The sequence below is a fragment of the Phalangium opilio genome, unplaced genomic scaffold (genome assembly GCF_054372755.1).
Source record: "Phalangium opilio isolate 3A_F unplaced genomic scaffold, DU_Popi_V2 ptg000019l_1, whole genome shotgun sequence".
Taxonomy (NCBI): Eukaryota; Metazoa; Arthropoda; class Arachnida; order Opiliones; family Phalangiidae; genus Phalangium; species Phalangium opilio.
The window spans coordinates 8,784,677-8,805,905 of record NW_028324152.1 but is presented as its reverse complement, the minus strand read 5'-3'; the positions used below and the strand labels follow the sequence as shown (position 1 = coordinate 8,805,905).

Below are 21,229 nucleotides of genomic sequence, written 5' to 3'. Positions count from 1 at the left end.
AGCCGAACGCGCTAACCATTGCGCCACGGAAGCCCAAAAATTAAATGGTCGTCAGGTATTGTGGAAAAACCTTGGCATTTTACGTTACATTTGAGACTTCACAACACCGCTCCCGGGTGGGCTCGAACCACCAACCTTTTGGTTAACAGCCGAACGCGCTAACCATTGCACCACGGAAGCCAAAAAATTAAACGGTCGTCAGGTATTGTGGGAAAACTTTGGCTTTTTACGTCACATCTGAGACTTCACAACACCGCTCCCGGATGGGCTCGAACCACAAACCTTTTGAATAAAAGCCGGACGCGCTAACCATTGCGCTACGGAAGCCCAAAAACTAAATGTTCGTCAGTTATTTTTAAGAAACTCTGAATTTTACGTTACATCTAAGACCTCACAACACCGCTCCCGGATGGGCTCGAACCACCAACCTTTCGGTTAACAGCCGACGGCGCTAACCATTGCGCCACGGAAGCCCAAAAATTAAATGGTCGTCAGGTTTTGTGGAAAAGTTTTGACATTTTACGCTACATCTGAGACCGCACAACACCTCTCCCGGGTGGGCTCGAACCACCAAGCCTTTGGGCTAACAGCCGAACGCGCTAACCATTGCTACACGGAAGCCCAAAGATTAAATGTTCGTCAGGTATTGTGGAAAAACTTTGGATTTTTACGTTACATGTGAGATCTCACAACACCTCTCCCGGGTGGGCTCGAACCACCAACCTTTCGGTTAACAGCTGAACGCGCTAACCATTGCGCCACGGAAGCCCAAAATTTAAATGTTCGTCAGGTATTGTGGAAAAACTTTGACTTTTTACGTCATATCTGAGACCTCACAACACCGCTCACGGATGGGCTCGAACCACCAACCTTTCGGTTAACAGCCGAACGCGCTAACCATTGCGCCACGGAAGCCCAAGAATTAAATGGTCGTCAGGTATTGTGGAGAAACTTTGGCTTTTTACGATACATTTGAGATCCCACAACACCGCTCCCGGGTGGGCTCGAACACCCAATCTATTGGTTAACAGCCGAACGCGCTAACCATTGAGCTACGGAAGCTCAGAAATTAAATGGTTGTCACGTATTGTGGAAAAGTTTTGACATTTTACGCTACATCTGACACCCCACAACACCTCTCCCGGGTTGGCTCGAACCACCAGCCTTTCGGTTAACAGTCGAACGCGCTAACCATTGCGCCACGGAAGCCCAAAAATTAAATGGTCGTCAGGTATTGTGGAGAAACTTAGGCTTTTTTCGATACATTTGAGATCCCACAACACCGCTCCCGGATGGGCTCGAACCACCAACCTTTCAGTTAACAGCCGAACGCGCTAACCATTGCGCCACGGAAGCCCAAAATTTAAATGGTTGTCAGGTATTGTGGAAAAACTTTGGCTTTTTACGTTACATTTGAGATACCACAACACCATTCCCGGGTGGGCTCGAACCACAAACCTATTGGTTAACAGCCGAACGCGCTAACCATTGAGCCACGGAAGCTCAAAAATTTGATAGTTGTCACGTATTGTGGAAAGGTTTTGACATTTTACGTCACATCTGAGACCTCACAACACCGCTCACGGATGGGCTCGAACCACCAGCCTTTAGGTTAACAGCCGAACGCGCTAACCATTGCGCCACGGAAGCCCAAAAATTATAAGGTTGTCACGTTATGTGGAAAAACTTGGGCTTTTTACGTTACATTTGAGACTTCACAACACCGCTCCTGGGTGGCCTCGAACCACCAAACTTTTGGTTAACATCCGAAGGAGCTAACCATGGAGCCAAGAAAGCTCAGAAATGAAATGGTCGTCAGGTATTGTGGAAAAACTTTGACTTTTTACGTCACATCTGAGAACTCACAACACCGCTTCCGGGTGGGCTCGAACCACCAGCCTCTCGGTTAACAGCCGAACGCGCTAACCATTGAGCCACGGAAGCTCAGAAATTAAATGATTGTCACGTATTGTGGAAATCTTTGACTTTTTACGCTACATCTGAGACCCCACAACACCACTTCCGGGTGGGCTCGAACCACCAGCCTCTCGGTTAACAGCCGAACGCGCTAACCATTGCGCCACGGAAGCCCAAAAATTAAATGATTGTCACGTATTGTGGAAAAGTTTTGACTTTTTACGCTACATCTGAGACCCCACAACACCACTTCCGGGTGGTTTCGAACCACCAGCCTCTCGGTTAACAGCCGAAGGCGCTAACCATTGCGCCACGGAAGCCCAAAAATTAAACGGTCGTCATTTATTGTGGAAAAACTTTGGCTTTTTACGTTACATTTGAGACTTCACATCACCGCTCCCGGGTGGGCTCGAACCACCAACCTTTTGAATAACAGCTGAACGCGCTAACCATTGCGCCACGGAAGCCCAAAAATTAAATTTTCGTCAGTTATTTTTAAAAAACTCTGAATTTTACGTTACATCTCAGACCTCACAAAACCACTTCCGGGTGGGCTCGAACCACCAGCCTCTCGGTTAACAGCCGAACGCGCTAACCATGCGCCACGGAAGCTCAAAAATTTAATGTTCGTCAGTTATTGTGGAAAAACTCTGAATTTTACGTTACATCAAAGACCTCAAAACACCGCTCCCGGATGGGCTCGAACCACCAACCTTTCGGTTAACAGCCGACGGCGCTACCCATTGCGCAACGGAAGCCCAAAGATTAAATGTTCGTCAGGTATTGTGGAAAAACTCTGAATTTTACGTTACATCTAAGACCTCACAACACCGCTCCCGGATGGGCTCGAACCATCAACCTTCCGGTTAACAGCCCACGGCGCTAACCATTGCGCAACGGCAGCCCAAAGATTAAATGTTCATCAGGTATTGTGGAAAAACTTTGGATTTTTACGTTACATTTGAGATCTCACAACACCGCTCCCGGGTGGGCTCGATCCACCAACCGTTCGGTTAACAGCCGAACGCGCTAACCATTGCGCCACGGAAGCCCAAAAATTATAAGGTTGTCACGTTATGTGGAAAAACTTGGGCTTTTTACGTTACATTTGAGACTTCACAACACCGCTCCTGGGTGGCCTCGAACCACCAAACTTTTGGTTAACATCCGAACGAGCTAACCATGGAGCCAAGAAAGCTCAGAAATGAAATGGTCGTCAGGTATTGTGGAAAAACTTTGACTTTTTACGTCACATCTGAGACCTTGCAACACCGCTCCCGGATGGGCTCGAACCACAAACCTTTTGAATAACAGCTGAACGCGCTAACCATTGCGCCACGGAAGCTCAAAAATTTAATGTTCGTCAGTTATTGTGGAAAAACTCTGAATTTTACGTTACGTCTAAGACCTCAAAACACCGCTCCCGGATGGGCTCGAACCACCAACCTTTCGGTTGACAGCCGACGGCGCTAACCATTGCGCAACGGAAACCCAAAGATTAATTGTTCGTCAGGTATTGTGGAAAAACTCTGAATTTTACGTTACATCTAAGACCTCACAACACCGCTCCCGGATGGGCTCGAACCACCAACCTTCCGATTAACAGCCCACGGCGCTAACCATTGCGCAACGGCAGCCCAAGGATTAAATGTTCGACAGGTATTGTGGAAAAACTTTGGATTTTTACGTTACATTTGAGATCTCACAACACCGCTCCCGGGTGGGCTCCAACCACTAACCTTTTGGTTAACAGCCGAACGCGCTAACCATTGCACCAGGGAAGCCCAAAATTAAACGGTCGTCAGGTTTTGTGGAAAAACTTTGGCTTTTTACGTTACATTTTAGACTTCACAACACCGCTCCCGGGTGGACTCGAACCACCAACCTTTTGGTTAACATCCGAACGCGCTAACAATGGAGCCAAGGAAGCTCAGAAATGAAATGGTCGTCTGGTATTGTGGAGAATCTTTGGCTTTTTACGATACATTTGAGATCCCACAACACCGCTCCCGGGTGGGCTCGAACACCCAACCTATTGGTTAACAGCCGAACGCGCTAACCATTGAGCTACGGAAGCTCAGAAATTAAATGGTTGTCACGTATTGTGGAAAAGTTTTGACATTTTACGCTACATCTGACACCCCACAACACCTCTCCCGGGTGGGCTCGAACCACCAGCCTTTCGGTTAACAAACGAACGCGCTAACCATTGCGCCACGGAAGCCCAAAAATTAAATGGTCGTCAGGTATTGTGGAGAAACTTAGGCTTTTTTCGATACATTTGAGATCCCACAACACCGCTCCCGGATGGGCTCGAACCACCAACCTTTCAGTTAACAGCCGAACGCGCTAACCATTGCGCCACGGAAGCCCAAAATTTAAATTTTCGTCAGGTATTGTGGAAAAACTTTGGATTTTTACGTTACATGTGAGATTTCACAACACCGCTCCCGAGTGGGCTCGAACCACCAACCTTTCGGTTAACAGCCGAACGCGCTAACCATTGCGCCACGGAAGCCCAAAATTTAAATGGTCGTCAGGTATTGTGGAAAAACTTTGGCTTTTTACGTTACATTTGAGATCTTACAACACCGCTCCCGGGTGGGCTCGAACCACCAACCTTTCGGTTAACAGCCGAACGCGCTAACCATTGAGCTACGGAAGCTCAGAAATTAAATGGTTGTCACGTATTGTGGAAAAGTTTTGACATTTTACGCTACATCTGAGACCCCACAACACCTCTTCCGGGTGGGCTCGAACCACCAGCCTTTCGGTTAACAGTCGAACGCGCTAACCATTGCGCCACGGAAGCCCAAAAATTAAATGGTCGTCAGGTATTGTGGAGAAATCTAGGCTTTTTTCGATACATTTGAGATCCAACAACACCGCTCCCGGATGGGCTCGAACCACCAACCTTTCAGTTAACAGCCGAACGCGCTAACCATTGCGCCACGGAAGCCCAAAAATTAAATGGTCGTCAGGAATTGTGGAAAAACTTTGGCATTTTGCATTACATTTGAGATCCCACAACACCGCTCCCGGATGGGCTCGAATCACCAACCTATTGGTTAACAGCCGAACGCGCTAACCATTGCGCCACGTAAGCCCAAAAATTTTATGTTCGTCAGGTATTGTGGAAAAACTTTGACTTTTTACGTCACATCTGAGACCTCACAACACCGCTCACGGATGGGCTCGAACCACCAACCTTTCGGTTAACAGCCAAACGCGCTAACCATTGCGCCACGGAAGCCCAAAAATTAAATGGTCGTCAGGTATTGTGGAAAAACTTTGGCTTTTTACGTTACATTTGAGATCTTACAACACCGCTCCCGGGTGGGCTCGAACCACCAACCCTTCGGTTAACAGCCGAAGGCGCTAACCATTGCGCCACGGAAGCTCAAAAATTAAACGGTCGTCAGGTATTGTGGAAAAAATTTGGCTTTTTACGTTACAATTGAGATCCCACAACACCGCTCCCGGGTGGGCTCGAACCACACACCTATTGGTTAACAGCCGAACGCGCTAACCATTGTGCCACGGAAGCTCAGAAATTAAATGTTTGTCACGTATTTTGGAAAAGTTTTGACATTTTACGCTACATCTGAGACCACACAACACCTCTCCCAGGTGAGCTCGAACCAACAAGCCTTTCGGCTAACAGTCGAAAGCGCTAACCATTGCGCCAAGGAAGCCCAAAGATTAAATTTTCGTCAGGTATTGTGGAAAAACTCTGAATTTTACGTTACATCTAAGACCTCACAACACCGCTCCCGGATGGGCTCGAACCACCAACCTTCCGATTAACAGCCCACGGCGCTAACCATTGCGCAACGGCAGCCCAAAGATTAAATGTTCGTCAGGTATTGTGGAAAAACTTTGGATTTTTACGTTACATTTGAGATCTCACAACACCGCTCCCGGGTGGGCTCCAACCACTAACCTTTTGGTTAACAGCCGAACGCGCTAACCATTGCACCACGGAAGCCCAAAATTAAACGGTCGTCAGGTATTGTGGAAAAACTTTGGCTTTTTACGTTACATTTTAGACTTCACAACACCGCTCCCGGGTGGACTCGAACCACCAACCTTTTGGTTAACATCCGAACGCGCTAACAATGGAGCCAAGGAAGCTCAGAAATGAAATGGTCGTCTGGTATTGTGGAGAATCTTTGGCTTTTTACGATACATTTGAGATCCCACAACACCGCTCCCGGGTGGGCTCGAACACCCAACCTATTGGTTAACAGCCGAACGCGCTAACCATTGAGCTACGGAAGCTCAGAAATTAAATGGTTGTCACGTATTGTGGAAAAGTTTTGACATTTTACGCTACATCTGACACCCCACAACACCTCTCCCGGGTGGGCTCGAACCACCAGCCTTTCGGTTAACAGTCGAACGCGCTAACCATTGCGCCGCGGAAGCCCAAAAATTAAATGGTCGTCAGGTATTGTGGAGAAACTTAGGCTTTTTTCGATACATTTGAGATCCCACAACACCGCTCCCGGATGGGCTCGAACCACCAACCTTTCAGTTAACAGCCGAACGCGCTAACCATTGCGCCACGGAAGCCCAAAATTTAAATGTTCGTCAGGTATTGTGGAAAAACTTTGGATTTTTACGTTACATGTGAGATCTCACAACACCGCTCCCGAGTGGGCTCGAACCACCAACCTTTCGGTTAACAGCCGAACGCGCTAACCATTGCGCCACGGAAGCCCAAAATTTAAATATTCGTCAGGTATTGTGGAAAAACTTTGGATTTTTACGTCACATCTGAGACCTCACAACACCGCTCACGGATGGGCTCGAACCACCAACCTTTCGGTTATCAGCCGAACGCGCTAACCATTGCGCCACGGAAGCCAAAAAATTAAATGGTCGTCAGGTATTGTTGAAAAACTTTGACTTTTTACGTCACATCTGAGAGCTCACAACACCGCTCACGGATGGGCTCGAACCACCAACCTTTCGGTTAACAGCCGAACGCGCTAACCTTTGCGCCACGGAAGCCCAAAAATTAAATGGTCGTCAGGTATTGTGGAAAAACTTTGGCTTTTACGTTACATTTGAGATCCCACAACACCGCTCCCGGGTGGGCTCGAACCACCAACCTTTCGGTTAACAGCCGAACGCGCTAACCATTGAGCTACGGAAGCTCAGAAATTAAATGGTTGTCTCGTATTGTGGAAAAGTTTTGACATTTTACGCTACATCTGAGACCCCACAACACCTCTTCCGGGTGGGCTCGAACCACCAGCCTTTCGGTTAACAGTCGAACGCGCTAACCATTGCGCCACGGAAGCCCAAAAATTAAATGGTCGTCAGGTATTGTGGAGAAACTTAGGCTTTTTTCGATACATTTGAGATCCCACAACACCGCTCCCGGATGGGCTCGAACCACCAACCTTTCAGTTAACAGCCTAACGCGCTAACCATTGCGCCACGGAAGCCCAAAATTTAAATATTCGTCAGGTATTGTGGAAAAACTTTGGATTTTTACGTCACATCTGAGACCTCACAACACCGCTCACGGATGGGCTCGAACCACCAACCTTTCGGTTATCAGCCGAACGCGCTAACCATTGCGCCACGGAAGCCAAAAAATTAAATGGTCGTCAGGTATTGTTGAAAAACTTTGACTTTTTACGTCACATCTGAGAGCTCACAACACCGCTCACGGATGGGCTCGAACCACCAACCTTTCGGTTAACAGCCGAACGCGCTAACCTTTGCGCCACGGAAGCCCAAAAATTAAATGGTCGTCAGGTATTGTGGAAAAACTTTGGCTTTTACGTTACATTTGAGATCCCACAACACCGCTCCCGGGTGGGCTCGAACCACCAACCTTTCGGTTAACAGCCGAACGCGCTAACCATTGAGCTACGGAAGCTCAGAAATTAAATGGTTGTCTCGTATTGTGGAAAAGTTTTGACATTTTACGCTACATCTGAGACCCCACAACACCTCTTCCGGGTGGGCTCGAACCACCAGCCTTTCGGTTAACAGTCGAACGCGCTAACCATTGCGCCACGGAAGCCCAAAAATTAAATGGTCGTCAGGTATTGTGGAGAAACTTAGGCTTTTTTCGATACATTTGAGATCCCACAACACCGCTCCCGGATGGGCTCGAACCACCAACCTTTCAGTTAACAGCCTAACGCGCTAACCATTGCGCCACGGAAGCCCAAAATTTAAATGTTCGTCAGGTATTGAGGAAAAACTTTGGATTTTTACGTTACATGTGAGATCTCACAACACCTCTCCCGAGTGGGCTCGAACCACCAACCTTTCGGTTAACAGCCGAACGCGCTAACCATTGCGCCACGGAAGCCCAAAATTTAAATTTTCGTCAGGTATTGTGGAAAAACTTTGGATTTTTACGTCACATCTGAGACCTCACAACACCGCTCACGGATGGGCTCGAACCACCAACCTTTCGGTTATCAGCCGAACGCGCTAACCATTGCGCCACGGAAGCCAAAAAATTAAATGGTCGTCAGGTATTGTTGAAAAACTTTGACTTTTTACGTCACATCTGAGAGCTCACAACACCGCTCACGGATGGGCTCGAACCACCAACCTTTCGGTTAACAGCCGAACGCGCTAACCTTTGCGCCACGGAAGCCCAAAAATTAAATGGTCGTCAGGTATTGTGGAAAAACTTTGGCTTTTTACGTTACATTTGAGATCCCACAACACCGCTCCCGGGTGGGCTCGAACCACCAACCTTTCGGTTAACAGCCGAACGCGCTAACCATTGAGCTACGGAAGCTCAGAAATTAAATGGTTGTCTCGTATTGTGGAAAAGTTTTGACATTTTACGCTACATCTGAGACCCCACAACACCTCTTCCGGGTGGGCTCGAACCACCAGCCTTTCGGTTAACAGTCGAACGCGCTAACCATTGCGCCACGGAAGCCCAAAAATTAAATGGTCGTCAGGTATTGTGGAGAAACTTAGGCTTTTTTCGATACATTTGAGATCCCACAACACCGCTCCCGGATGGGCTCGAACCACCAACCTTTCAGTTAACAGCCTAACGCGCTAACCATTGCGCCACGGAAGCCCAAAATTTAAATGTTCGTCAGGTATTGTGGAAAAACTTTGGATTTTTACGTTACATGTGAGATCTCACAACACCTCTCCCGAGTGGGCTCGAACCACCAACCTTTCGGTTAACAGCCGAACGCGCTAACCATTGCGCCACGGAAGCCCAAAATTTAAATTTTCGTCAGGTATTGTGGAAAAACTTTGGATTTTTACGTCACATCTGAGACCTCACAACACCGCTCACGGATGGGCTCGAACCACCAACCTTTCGGTTATCAGCCGAACGCGCTAACCATTGCGCCACGGAAGCCAAAAAATTAAATGGTCGTCAGGTATTGTTGAAAAACTTTGACTTTTTACGTCACATCTGAGAGCTCACAACACCGCTCACGGATGGGCTCGAACCACCAACCTTTCGGTTAACAGCCGAACGCGCTAACCTTTGCGCCACGGAAGCCCAAAATTTAAATGGTCGTCAGGTATTGTGGAAAAACTTTGGCTTTTTACGTTACATTTGAGATCTTACAACACCGCTCCCGGGTGGGCTCGAACCACCAACCTTTCGGTTAACAGCCGAACGCGCTAACCATTGAGCTACGGAAGCTCAGAAATTAAATGGTTGTCACGTATTGTGGAAAAGTTTTGACATTTTACGCTACATCTGAGACCCCACAACACCTCTTCCGGGTGGGCTCGAACCACCAGCCTTTCGGTTAACAGTCGAACGCGCTAACCATTGCGCCACGGAAGCCCAAAAATTAAATGGTCGTCAGTTATTGTGGAGAAACTTAGGCTTTTTTCGATACATTTGAGATCCAACAACACCGCTCCCGGATGGGCTCGAACCACCAACCTTTCAGTTAACAGCCGAACGCGCTAACCATTGCGCCACGGAAGCCCAAAAATTAAATGGTCGTCAGTTATTTTTAAAAAAACTCTGAATTTTACGTTACATCTAAGACCTCACAACACCGCTCCCGGATGGGCTCGAACCACCAGCCTTTCGGTTAACAGCCGAACGCGCTAACCATTGAGCTACGGAAGCTCAGAAATTAAATGGTTGTCACGTATTGTGGAAAAGTTTTGACATTTTACGCTACATCTGAGACCCCACAACACCTCTTCCGGGTGGGCTCGAACCACCAGCCTTTCGGTTAACAGTCGAACGCGCTAACTATTGCGCCACGGAAGCCCAAAAATTAAATGGTCGTCAGGTATTGTGGAGAAACTTAGGCTTTTTTCGATACATTTGAGATCCAACAACACCGCTCCCGGATGGGCTCGAACCACCAACCTTCCAGTTAACAGCCGAACGCGCTAACCATTGCGCCACGGAAGCCCAAAAATTAAATGGTCGTCAGGAATTGTGGAAAAACTTAGGCATTTTGCATTACATTTGAGATCCCACAACACCGCTCCCGGATGGGCTCGAATCACCAACCTATTGGTTAACAGCCGAACGCGCTAACCATTGCGCCACGGAAGCCCAAAAATTAAATGGTCGTCAGGTATTGTGGAAAAACTTTGGCTTTTTACGTTACATTTGAGACTTCACAACACCGCTCCCGGGTGGGCTCGAACCACCAACCTTTTGGTTAACAGCCGAACGCGCTAACCATTGCACCACGGAAGCCCAAAAATTAAACGGTCGTCAGGTATTGTGGGAAAACTTTGGCTTTTTACGTCACATCTGAGACTTCACAACACCACTCGCGGATGGGCTCGAACCACAAACCTTTTGAATAACAGCCGAACGCGCTAACCATTGCGCTACGGAAGCCCAAAAATTAAATGTTCGTCAGTTATTTTTAAAAAACTCTGAATTTTACGTTACATCTAAGACCTCACAACACCGCTCCCGGATGGGCTCGAACCACCAACCTTTCGGTTAACAGCCGACGGCGCTAACCATTGCGCCACGGAAGCCCAAAAATTTTATGTTCGTCAGGTATTGTGGAAAAACTTTGACTTTTTTAGTCACATCTGAGACCTCACAACACCGCTCACGGATGGGCTCGAACCACCAACCTTTCGGTTAACAGCCGAACGCGCTAACCATTGAGCTACGGAAGCTCAGAAATTAAATGGTTGTCACGTATTGTGGAAAAGTTTTGACATTTTACGCTACATCTGAGACCCCACAACACCTCTTCCGGGTGGGCTCGAACCACCAGCCTTTCGGTTAACAGTCGAACGCGCTAACCATTGCGCCACGGAAGCTCAAAAATTAAACGGTCGTCAGGTATTGTGGAAAAAATTTGGCTTTTTACGTTACAATTGAGATCCCACAACACCGCTCCCGGGTGGGCTCGAACCACAAACCTTTCAGTTAACAGCCGAACGCGCTAACCATTGCGCCACGGAAGCCCAAAAATAAAATGGTCGTCAGGAATTGTGGAAAAACTTTGGCATTTTGCATTACATTTGAGATCCCACAACACCGCTCCCGGATGGGCTCGAATCACCAACCTATTGGTTAACAGCCGAACGCGCTAACCATTGCGCCACGGAAGCCCAAAAATTAAATGGTCGTCAGGTATTGTGGAAAAACTTTGGCTTTTTACGTTACATTTGAGACTTCACAACACCGCTCCCGGGTGGGCTCGAACCACCAACCTTTTGGTTAACAGCCGAACGCGCTAACCATTGCACCACGGAAGCCCAAAAATTAAACGGTCGTCAGGTATTGTGGGAAAACTTTGGCTTTTTACGTCACATCTGAGACTTCACAACACCACTCGCGGATGGGCTCGAACCACAAACCTTTTGAATAACAGCCGAACGCGCTAACCATTGCGCTACGGAAGCCCAAAAATTAAATGTTCGTCAGTTATTTTTAAAAAACTCTGAATTTTACGTTACATCTAAGACCTCACAACACCGCTCCCGGATGGGCTCGAACCACCAACCTTTCGGTTAACAGCCGACGGCGCTAACCATTGCGCCACGGAAGCCCAAAAATTTTATGTTCGTCAGGTATTGTGGAAAAACTTTGACTTTTTACGTCACATCTGAGACCTCACAACACCGCTCACGGATGGGCTCGAACCACCAACCTTTCGGTTAACAGCCAAACGCGCTAACCATTGCGCCACGGAAGCCCAAAAATTAAATGGTCGTCAGGTATTGTGGAAAAACTTTGGCTTTTTACGTTACATTTGAGATCTTACAACACCGCTCCCGGGTGGGCTCGAACCACCAACCCTTCGGTCAACAGCCGAAGGCGCTAACCATTGCGCCACGGAAGCTCAAAAATTAAACGGTCGTCAGGTATTGTGGAAAAAATTTGGCTTTTTACGTTACAATTAAGATCCCACAACACCGCTCCCGGGTGGGCTCGAACCACCAGCCTTTCGGTTAACAGCCGAACGCGTTAACCATTGCGCCACGGAAGCCCAAAAATTAAATGTTCGTCAGGTATTGTGGAAAAACTTTAACTTTTTACGTCACATCAGAGAGCTCACAACACCGCTCACGGATGGGCTCGAACCACCAACCTTTCGGTTAACAGCCGAACGCGCTAACCTTTGCGCCACGGAAGCCCAAAAATTAAATGGTCGTCAGGTATTGTGGAAAAACTTTGGCTTTTTACGTTACATTTGAGACTTCACAACACCGCTCCCGGGTGGGCTCGAACCACCAACCTTTTGGTTAACAACCGAACGCGCTAACCATTGCACCACGGAAGCCCAAAATTAAACGGTCGTCAGGTATTGTGGGAAAACTTTGGCTTTTTACGTCACATCTGAGACTTCACAACACCACTCCCGGATGGGCTCGAACCACAAACCTATTGGTTAACAGCCGAACGCGCTAACCATTGAGTCACGGAAGCTCAGAAATTTAATGGTTGTCACGTATTGTGGAAAAGTTTTGACATTTTACGCTACATCTGAGACCGCACAACACCTCTCCCGGGTGGGCTCGAACCACCAAGCCTTTCGGCTAACAGCCGAACGCGCTAACCATTGCGCCACGGAATCCCAAAAATTAAATGGTCGTCACGTATTGTGGAAAAACTTTGACTCTTTACGTCACATCAGAGACCTCACAACACCGCTCCCGGGTGGGCTCGAACCACCAACCTTTTGGTTAACAACCGAACGCGCTAACCATTGCACCACGGAAGCCCAAAAATTAAACGGTCGTCAGGTATTGTGGGAAAACTTTGGCTTTTTACGTCACATCTGAGACTTCACAACACCGCTCCCGGATGGGCTCGAACCACAAACCTATTGGTTAACAGCCGAACGCGCTAACCATTGAGTCACGGAAGCTCAGAAATTAAATGGTTGTCAAGAATTGTGGAAAAGTTTTGACATTTTACGCTACATCTGAGACCGCACAACACCTCTCCCAGGTGGGCTCGAACCAACAAGCCTTTCGGCTAACAGCCGAACGCGCTAACCATTGCGCCACGGAAGCCCAAAAATTAAATGGTCTTCAGGTATTGTGGAAAAACTTTGGCATTTTGCATTACATTTGAGATCCCACAACACCGGTCCCGGGTGGGCTCGAATCACCAACCTATTGGTTAACAGCCGAACGCGCTAACCATTGCGCCACGGAAGCCCAAAAATTAAATGGTCTTCAGTTATTGTGGAAAAACTTTGGCTTTTTACGTTACATTTGAGACTTCACAACACCGCTCCCGGGTGGGCTCGAACCACCAACCTTTTGGTTAACAGCCGAACGCGCTAACCATTGCACCACGGAAGCCCAAAAATTAAACGGTCGTCAGGTATTGTGGGAAAACTTTGGCTTTTTACGTCACATCTGAGACTTCACAACACCGCTCCCGGATGGGCTCGAACCACAAACCTTTTGAATAACAGCCGAACGCGCTAACCATTGCGCCACGGAAGCCCAAGATCTAAATGTTCGTCAGTTATTTTTAAAAAACTCTGAATTTTACGTTACATCTAAGACCTCACAACACCGCTCCCGGATGGGCTCGAACCACCAACCTTTCGGTTAACAGCCGACGGCGTTAACCATTGCGCAACGGAAGCCCAAAGATTCAATGTACGTCAGGTATTGTGGAAAAACTTTGGCTTTTTACGTTACATTTGAGACTTCACAACACCGCTCCCGGGTGGGCTCGAACCAACATCCTTTTGGTTAACAGCCGAACGCGCTAACCATTGCACCACGGAAGCCCAAAAATTAAACGGTCGTCAGGTATTGTGGGAAAACTTTGGCTTTTTACGTCACATCTGAGACTTCACAACACCGCTCCCGGATGGGCTCGAACCACAAACCTTTTGAACAACAGCCGAACGCGCTAACCATTGCGCCACGGAAGCCCAAAAATTAAATGTTCGTCAGTTATTTTTAAAAAGCTCTGAATTTTACGTTACATCTAAGACCTCACAACACCGCTCCCGGATGGGCTCGAACCACCAACCTTTCGGTTAACAGCCGACGGCGCTAACCATTGCGCCACGGAAGCCCAAAAATTAAATGTTCGTCAGTTATTTTTAAAAAACTCTGAATTTTACGTTACATCTAAGACCTCACAACACCGCTCCCGGATGGGGTCGAACCACCAACCTTTCGTTTAACAGCCGACGGTGTTAACCATTGCGCAACGGAAGCCCAAAGATTCAATGTTCGTCAGGTATTGTGGAAACACTTTGGCTTTTTACGTTACATTTGAGATCTTACAACACCGCTCCCGGGTGGGGTCGAACCACCAACCTTTCGGTTAACAGCCGAACGCGCTAACCATTGCGCCACGGAAGCCCTAAAATTAAACGGTCGTCAGGTATTGTGGAAAAAATTTGGCTTATTACGTTACATTTGAGATCCCACAACACCGCTCCCGGGTGGGCTCGAACCACAAACCTATTGGTTAACAGCCGAACGCGCTAACCATTGAGTCACGGAAGCTCAGAAATTAAATGGTTGTCACGAATTGTGGAAAATTTTTGACATTTTTCGCTACATCTGAGACCGCACAACACCTCTCCCAGGTGGGCTCGAACCAACAAGCCTTTCGGCTAACAGCCGAACGCGCTACCCGTTGCGCCACGGAAGCCCAAAAATTAAATGGTCGTCAGGTATTGTGGAAAAACTTTGGCATTTTGCATTACATTTGAGATCCCACAACACCGCTCCCGGGTGGGCTCGAACCACCAACCTATTGGTTAACAGCCGAACGCGCTAAACATTGCGCCACGGAAGCCCAAAAATTAAATGGTCTTCAGTTATTGTGGAAAAACTTTGGCTTTTTACGTTACATTTGAGACTTCACAACACCGCTCCCGGGTGGGCTGGAACCACCAACCTTTTGGTTAACAGCCGAACGCGCTAACCATTGCACCACGGAAGCCCAAAAATTAAACGGTCGTCAGGTATTGTGGGAAAACTTTGGCTTTTTACGTCACATCTGAGACTTCACAACACCGCTCCCGGATGGGCTCGAACCACAAACCTTTTGAATAACAGCCGAACGCGCTAACCATTGCGCCACGGAAGCCCAAAAATTAAATGTTCGTCAGTTATTTTTAAAAAACTCTGAATTTTACGTTACATCTAAGACCTCACAACACCGCTCCCGGATGGGGTCGAACCACCAACCTTTCGTTTAACAGCCGACGGCGTTAACCATTGCGCAACGGAAGCCCAAAGATTCAATGTTCGTCAGGTATTGTGGAAACACTTTGGCTTTTTACGTTACATTTGAGATCTTACAAACCCGCTCCCGGGTGGGCTCGAACCACCAACCTTTCGGTTAACAGCCGAACGCGCTAACCATTGCGCCACGGAAGCCCTAAAATTAAACGGTCGTCAGGTATTGTGGAAAAAATTTGGCTTATTACGTTACATTTGAGATCCCACAACACCGCTCCCGGGTGGGCTCGAACCACAAACCTATTGGTTAACAGCCGAACGCGCTAACCATTGAGTCACGGAAGCTCAGAAATTAAATGGTTGTCACGAATTGTGGAAAAGTTTTGACATTTTTCGCTACATCTGAGACCGCACAACACCTCTCCCAGGTGGGCTCGAACCAACAAGCCTTTCGGCTAACAGCCGAACGCGCTACCCGTTGCGCCACGGAAGCCCAAAAATTAAATGGTCGTCAGGTATTGTGGAAAAACTTTGGCATTTTGCATTACATTTGAGATCCCACAACACCGCTCCCGGGTGGGCTCGAACCACCAACCTGTTGGTTAACAGCCGAACGCGCTAACCATTGCACCACGGAAGCCCAAAAATTAAACGGTCGTCAGGTATTGTGGGAAAACTTTGGCTTTTTACGTCACATCTGAGACTTCACAACACCGCTCCCGGATGGGCTCGAACCACAAACCTTTTGAATAACAGCCGAACGCGCTAACCATTGCGCCACGGAAGCCCAAAAATTAAATGTTCGTCAGTTATTTTTAAAAAACTCTGAATTTTACGTTACATCTAAGACCTCACAACACCGCTCCCGGATGGGCTCGAACCACCAACCTTTCGGTTAACAGCCGACGGCGTTAACCATTGCGCAACGGAAGCCCAAAGATTCAATGTACGTCAGGTATTGTGGAAAAACTTTGGCTTTTTACGTTACATTTGAGACTTCACAACACCGCTCCCGGGTGGGCTCGAACCAACAACCTTTTGGTTAACAGCCGAACGCGCTAACCATTGCACCACGGAAGCCCAAAAATTAAACGGTCGTCAGGTATTGTGGGAAAACTTTGGCTTTTTACGTCACATCTGAGACTTCACAACACCGCTCCCGGATGGGCTCGAACCACCAACCTTTCGGTTAACAGCCGACGGCGCTAACCATTGCGCCACGGAAGCCCAAAAATTAAATGGTCGTCAGGTATTGTGGAAAAAATTTGGCTTTTTACGTTACATTTGAGATCTTACAACACCGCTCCCGGGTGGGCTCGAACCACCAACCTTTCGGTTAACAGCCGAACGCGCTAACCATTGCGCCACGGAAGATCAAAAATTAAACGGTCGTCAGGTATTGTGGAAAAACTTTGGCTTTCTACGTTACATTTGAGATCCCACAACACCGCTCCCGGGTGGGCTCGAACCACAAACCTATTAGATAACAGCCGAACGCGCTAACCATTGAGCCACGGAAGCTCAGAAATTTAATGGTTGTCACTTATTGTGGAAAAGTTTTGACATTTTACGCTACATCTGAGACCGCACAACACCTCTCCCGGGTGGGCTTGAACCACCAAGCCTTTCGGCTAACAGCCGAACGTGCTAACCATTGCGCCACGGAAGCCCAAAAATTTAATGGTCGTCACGTATTGTGGAAAAACTTTGACTCTTTACGCCACATCTGAGACCTCACAACACCGCTCACGGATGGGCTCGAACCACCAACCTTTCGGTTAACAGCCGAACGCGCTAACCATTGCGCCACGGAAGCCGAAAAACTAAATGGTCGTCAGGTATTGTGGAAAAACTTTGGCTTTTTACGCTACATTTGAGATCTTACAACACCGCTCCCGGGTGGGCTCGAACCACCAACCCTTCGGTTATCAGCCGAACGCGCTAACCATTGCGCCACGGAAGCCGAAAAATTTAATGGTCGTCAGGTATTGTGGAAAAAATTTGGCTTTTTACGTTACATTTGAGATCCCACAACACCCCTCCCGGGTGGGCTCGAACCACAAACCTATTGGTTAACAGCCGAACGCGCTAACCATTGAGCCACGGAAGCTCAGAAATTAAATGGTTGTCACGAATTGTGGAAACGTTTTGACATTTTACGCTACACCTGAGACCGCACAACACCTCTCCCAGGTGGGCTCGAACCAACCAGCCTTTCGGCTAACAGCCGAACGCGCTAACCATTGCGCCACGGAAGCCAAAAGATTTAATTTTCTTCAGGTATTGTGGAAAAACTTTGGATTTTTACGTTACATGTGAGATCTCACAACACCACTCCCGAGTGGGCTCGAACCACCAACCTTCCGGTTAACAGCCGAACGCGCTAACCATTGCGCCACGGAAGACCAAAAATTAAATGTTCGTCAGGTATTGTGGAAAAACTTTGACTTTTTACGTTACATTTGAGATCTTACAACACCGCTCCCGGGTGGGCTCGAACCACCAAACTTTCGGTTAACAGCCGAACGCGCTAACCATTGCGCCACGGAAGCTCAAAAATTAAACGGTCGTCAGGTATTGTGGAAAAACTTTGGCTTTATACGTTACATTTGAGATCCCACAACACCGCTCCCGGGTGGGCTCGAACCACAAACCTATTAGATAACAGCCGAACGCGCTAACCATTGAGCCACGGAAGCTCAGAAATTTAATGGTTGTCACGTATTGTGGAAAGGATTTGACATTTTACGCTACATCTGAGACCGCACAACACCTCTCCCGGGTGGCTCGAACCACCAAGCCTTTCGGCTAACAGCCGAATGCGCTAACCATGGAGCCAAGGAAGCTCAGAAATGAAATGGTCGTCAGGTATTGTGGAAAAACTTCGACTTTTTACGTCACATCTGAGACCTTGCAACACCGCTCCCGCATGGGCTCGAACCACCAACCTTTCAGTTAACAGCCGAATGCGCTAACCATTGAGCCACGGAAGCTCAGAAATTAAATGGTTGTCACGTATTGTGGAAAAGTTTTGACATTTTACGCTACATCTGAGACCGCACAACACCTCTCCCGGGTGGGCTCGAACCACCAAGCCTTTCGGCTAACAGCCGAACGCGCTAACCATTGCGCCTCGGAAGCCCAAAGATTAAATTTTCGTCAGGTATTGTGGAAAAACTTTGGATTGTTACGTTACATGTGAGATCTCACAACACCGCTCCCGGGTGGGCCCGAACCACCAACCTTTCGGTTAACAGCCGAACGCGCTAACCATTGCGCCACGGAAGCCCAAAAATTAAATGTTCGTCAGGTATTGTGGAAAAACTTAAACTTTTTACGTCACATCTGAGAGCTCACAACACCGCTCACGGATGGGCTCGAACCACCAACCTTTCGGTTAACAGCCGAACGCGCTAACCATTGCGCCACGGAAGCTCAAAAATTAATCGGTCGTCAGGTATTGTGGAAAAACTTTGGCTTTTTACGTTACATTTGAGATCCCACAACACCGCTCCCGGGTGGGGTCGAACCACAAACCTATTAGATAACAGCCGAACGCACTAACCATAGAGCCACGGAAGCTCAGAAATTTAATGGTTGTCACGTATTGTGGAAAAGTTTTGACATTTTACGCTACATCTGAGAAAGCACAACACCTCTCCCGGGTGGGCTCGAACCACCAAGCCTTTCGGCTAACAGCCGAACGCATAACCATTGCGCCACGGAAACCCAAAAATTAAATGGTCGTCACGTATTGTGGAAAAACTTTGACTCTTTACGTCACATCTGAGACCTCACAACACCGCTCACGGATGGGTTCGAACCACCAACCTTTCGGTTAACAGCCGAACGCGCTAACCATTGCGCCACGGAAGCCCAAAAATTAAATGGTCGTCAGGTATTGTGGAAAAACTTTGGTTTTTACGCTACATTTGAGATCTTACAACACCGCTCCCGGGTGGGCTCGAACCACCAACCCTTCGGTTACCAGCCGAACGCGCTAACCATTACGCCACGGAAGCTAAAAATTAAACGGTCGTCAGGTATTGTGGAAAAAATTTGGCTTTTTACATTACATTTGAGATCCCACAACACCGCTCCCGGGTGGGCTCGAACCACAAACCTATTGGTTAACAGCCGAACGCGCTAACCATTGAGCCACGGAAGCTCAGAAATTAAATGGTTGCATGAGTTAATAATATGTTAGCTCCCTATAAGTTACTCAGGCTCCATAGGCGTAATGTATCCAGCGATTTCTTCTCATTTCGCCCGCGCGGGAAAAAATCCGAATGTTGCGCTCTCTCTTGTCGAAAAAAAAATCCCGCTCGTACGGCTCCTCGACCTCGAGTCGTCGACTACATTTTCACCAGTGTTTTAGTCGTGAATTTTTATATTTTATAATTTAACATTAAATCATGGCATTGTGTCAGTACTGAGACAAAAAAATGCAGGAACTCAATGCAATTTGCCGATATTGATAAAGAATGCTAAAGATAAGAGTTGTTATTGTGGCTTGAAACCAGAAAATTATACAACTGAGCTAAATCCAATCCACTGATCTCTTGACTGTTTTCTTAACCGAGGCTACTGAGCGAAATATTCGGCTGCTTAAATAGCTCCGATATCATTGGCTAGCTTCCACTGCACGCGCTTCCGGGGAAAAACCGGAAAGAAGAGAAAATAAGATTGTCGTTCACGTGGCGGCCGCAGAGCGTCGCATATAATTGGAAAGCCAGCGGCGCGGAAGAAAACGCTGGAGTATAAAAATGAATTGCCTGAGTAACTTATAGGGAGCTGACATATTATTAACTCATGATGGTTGTCACGAATTGTGGAAAAGTTTTGCCATTTTACGCTACATCTGAGACCGCACAACACCTCTCCCGGGTGGCTCGAACCACCAAGCCTTTCGGCTAACAGCCGAATGCGCTAACCATTGCGCCACGTAAGCCCAAAATTTAAATGGTCGTCACGTATTGTGGAAAAACTTTGACTTTTTACGTTACATCTGAGACCTCACAACACCGCTCCCGCATGGGCTCGAACCACCAACCTTTCAGTTAACAGCCGAATGCGCTAACCATTGAGCCACGGAAGCTCAGAAATTAAATGGTTTCACGTATTGTGCAAAAGTTTTGACATTTTACGCTACATCTGAGACCGCACAACACCTCTCCCGGGTGGGCTCGATCCACCAAGCCTTTCGGCTAACAGCCGAACGCGCTAACCATTGCGCCACGGAAGCCCAAATATTAAATGTTCGTCAGGTATTGTGGAAAAATTTTGACTTTATACGTCACATCTGAGAGCTCACAACACCGCTCACGGATGGGCCCGAACCACCAACCTTTCGGTTAACAGCCGAACGCGCTAACCTTTGAGCCACGGAAGCCCAAAAATTAAATGGTCGTCAGGTATTGTGGAAAAACTTTGGCTTATTACGTTACAATTGAGATCTTTCAACACCGCTCCCGGGTGGGCTCGAACCACCAACCTTTCGGTTAAAAGTCTAACGCGCTAACCATTGCGCCACGGAAGCCCAAAAGTTAAATGGTTGTCAGGTATTGTGGAAAAACTCTGACTTTTTACGTTACATCTGAGACCTCACATCACCGCTCTTGGGTGGGCTCGAACCACCAACCTTTTGAATAACAGCTGAGCGCGCTAACCATTGCGCCAC

At 47.7% G+C, this 21,229-nt stretch overlaps 7 non-coding genes across 7 annotated transcripts; all 7 read right to left on the bottom strand.

The window, feature by feature from the left end:
* Positions 1-6,713: 6,713 nt before the first annotated feature.
* On the bottom strand, positions 6,714-6,786 carry TRNAI-GAU (transfer RNA isoleucine (anticodon GAU)). Its single transcript has one exon. It is a non-coding gene; the product is annotated as a tRNA-Ile (tRNA).
* Positions 6,787-7,447: 661 nt separating this feature from the next.
* TRNAI-GAU (transfer RNA isoleucine (anticodon GAU)) lies at positions 7,448-7,520 on the bottom strand. Its single transcript has one exon. It is a non-coding gene; the product is annotated as a tRNA-Ile (tRNA).
* Positions 7,521-8,328: 808 nt separating this feature from the next.
* On the bottom strand, positions 8,329-8,401 carry TRNAI-GAU (transfer RNA isoleucine (anticodon GAU)). The gene has a single exon. It is a non-coding gene; the product is annotated as a tRNA-Ile (tRNA).
* Positions 8,402-9,210: 809 nt separating this feature from the next.
* On the bottom strand, positions 9,211-9,283 carry TRNAI-GAU (transfer RNA isoleucine (anticodon GAU)). The gene has a single exon. It is a non-coding gene; the product is annotated as a tRNA-Ile (tRNA).
* Positions 9,284-15,674: 6,391 nt separating this feature from the next.
* On the bottom strand, positions 15,675-15,747 carry TRNAN-GUU (transfer RNA asparagine (anticodon GUU)). Its single transcript has one exon. It is a non-coding gene; the product is annotated as a tRNA-Asn (tRNA).
* A 1,692-nt stretch (positions 15,748-17,439) lies between these two features.
* On the bottom strand, positions 17,440-17,512 carry TRNAI-GAU (transfer RNA isoleucine (anticodon GAU)). The gene has a single exon. It is a non-coding gene; the product is annotated as a tRNA-Ile (tRNA).
* A 1,986-nt stretch (positions 17,513-19,498) lies between these two features.
* Positions 19,499-19,571, bottom strand: TRNAT-GGU (transfer RNA threonine (anticodon GGU)). The gene has a single exon. It is a non-coding gene; the product is annotated as a tRNA-Thr (tRNA).
* Positions 19,572-21,229: the final 1,658 nt, after the last annotated feature.